The sequence below is a fragment of the Lemur catta genome, chromosome 1, assembly GCF_020740605.2.
Source record: "Lemur catta isolate mLemCat1 chromosome 1, mLemCat1.pri, whole genome shotgun sequence".
Classification (NCBI taxonomy): domain Eukaryota; kingdom Metazoa; phylum Chordata; class Mammalia; order Primates; family Lemuridae; genus Lemur; species Lemur catta.
The window spans coordinates 149,539,581-149,541,958 of NC_059128.1; the positions used below are offsets into that span (position 1 = coordinate 149,539,581).

Below are 2,378 nucleotides of genomic sequence, written 5' to 3' on the forward strand. Positions count from 1 at the left end.
CTGGCGTAAAAAGGACTCCTATGTAACATCCAAAGCATGCGATGTTCTGCAGCAAACTGGGAGTACTTCAGGGTTGGCCTGCTGTCCTCTTTAGAACTAATTTCATTTAATGGTTTAAGCAGGTGGACATTTTAACATTGTCAAGTGCATTTAGGTGACATGTTTCTTTTTGCATTAACTTGTGTCCCATGCATGACCTAGTCAGTGAACTCGTCACTAGTAATTTGGTCACCAGGCAAATCAAGCCTGCAAGAAAGGAAATCAATATTCAAAATACTGTATTATTGTGTGAACCCATTCAAATAATTTATTTTTGACGTAGATAAGTAACCTCAATAACCAAAGCAAGCTCCTCCAACAAGCCCAAGGCAGCATCTCTTCTTCCTTCTAAGGTTTAGGCTTTGCCCAGAATTCCTGATACATGGAATAGCCCACACCAAGAGTCATTGTTCCCACAACAAAACCTTGGGCAGCATGTGGATCAGGTAGGTGAAGGGACATTTTAGTATTTCCCCTGCTCTTCAATTTGTATGATCCATATGCAACAATTGCTGCAAAACCTGCCGTTCCAATGGGGACAAATGGTGCCTCTTTAGCTTTTTGGATAAGATTGGATCCCTGATCTTCATCAGATGAAGAAAGAGGAACATCTGTGCCAGTTGGCATAGTGATTGCTTGAAGACTCTTCCAAGAGCGAGAAAACCCCTGACAGCCCAACCAGCTTTGATCCCAGCCCGGGTGCCCCATCTGCCCTGACATTCCCTCTAATCGTCACCTCTGTCCCATCCCTCTCCCTGTCTCTGTGCCGTCACTTCAGTTATTATAGCATTTATGAGTTTGATCTGTAGCTTCCAATCCATATTTTATCATGTTCATACATAATTTTTTCTAGCCAATATATAGCATTAATTCACATGCCTTTTTATTAATAAACGACACCTCAGCTGGCAATGGCTGTAATCTATCAAGCCAGTGTCCCAGCTCTCAAACTTACTCTCTCTGAGAATGAGAACAGACTTCCCGAGGGTGGGGGCTGGCGATTTAGCAAATCTGTGTGGATGCTGGTGCAGACATTTTTGGCCCAGGATTGCAGGGTGTATCTGAGGAAGCTGAAATGGGCTCTGTGGGGAACTGCAGTCCCATGCCTGTTTCCTCCTCCTAGAGCTGTCTCAGATAAAAATAGCAGAAGCTGCTCACCACCTGCAAAATGCAGCTGTGTGGGCACCCTGTTTTGAAATGAAGGCAACGTTAGTATAGCTGCTCATTTCCCAAGAACTATCTTTGTTTACTAGGCAAAAGGTAAAGCAGATATTAATCGGTAGAAGGGTTTTTTGGTGTCTTTCTCTCATGACCATTGCTGTGTGTGGTAACGAGGCACCCGTGTGTAATAATATACACTTGGGGTTCTTTTAGAACCATATAGAAGAAAAAAAAAAAAAAGACAAAGAGGAAGAGGAGGAGGAGGAGGGAATAAAAAAAAAGAACCATATAGTTCCTTTGGCAATTCCTTTCAGCACCATTGCAATCATATGAGTCTGGGTTCTAAGTTGAAATTAACAGGCCTCCAGCTGTATCAAGGAGAAAAGGAATTCCTTGGAAAATATTATGGCTCCAGGCCTGGCGCGGTGGCTCACGCCTGTAATCCTAGCACTCTGGGAGGCCGAGACGGGTGGATCGCTCGAGGTCAGGAGTTCGAGACCAGCCTGAGCAAGAGTGAGACCCCGTCTCTACCAAAAATAGAAAGAAATGATTTGGATAGCTAAAAATCTATATAGAAAAAATTAGCCAGGCATGGTGGCACATGCCTGTAGTCCCAGCTACTCGGGAGGCTGAGGCAGTAGGATTGCTTAAGCCCAGGAGTTTGAGGTTGCTGTGAGCTAGGCTGATGCCACGGCACTCACTCTAGCCCGGGTGACAAAGCGAGACTCTGTCTCAAAAAAAAAACAAACAAATATTATGACTCCATATATCGTGTGTTAACCAGAAACTGGTATGCACAGCAAAGACCAGGGCAGGCTTGAGCCACCTGCATATCCCTGGATGATGGGGTCTGTGTGTGTGCAGAGGAGACACAAGAAGGCCTGATGGCTCTGCTAGGATGCCCCAAGAAAAAAGGGACACAAAACCAGGAATGAAAGATAGGACATTACTACTGACCCTATAGAAATAAAAAGGGTTGTAAGGGAATTTTATGAACAACAATATGCCAAGAAATTAGACAACAGATGAAAAGGGCAAATTCCTAGAAAGATGCATATTATCAGCTTGAGAAAAAAAAATAGAGAATCTGACTAGACCTACAATAAGTAAAGAAACGGAATTAATAATTAGAAATCTTCCCACAAAGAAATGTCCATACCAAGATGGCTTCTCTAGTG

The 2,378-nt window shown here is 43.5% G+C and overlaps 1 pseudogene; it reads right to left on the bottom strand.

The window, feature by feature from the left end:
* Nucleotides 1–387: 387 nt before the first annotated feature.
* On the bottom strand, nucleotides 388–786 carry LOC123627942 (annotated as a pseudogene).
* Nucleotides 787–2,378: the final 1,592 nt, after the last annotated feature.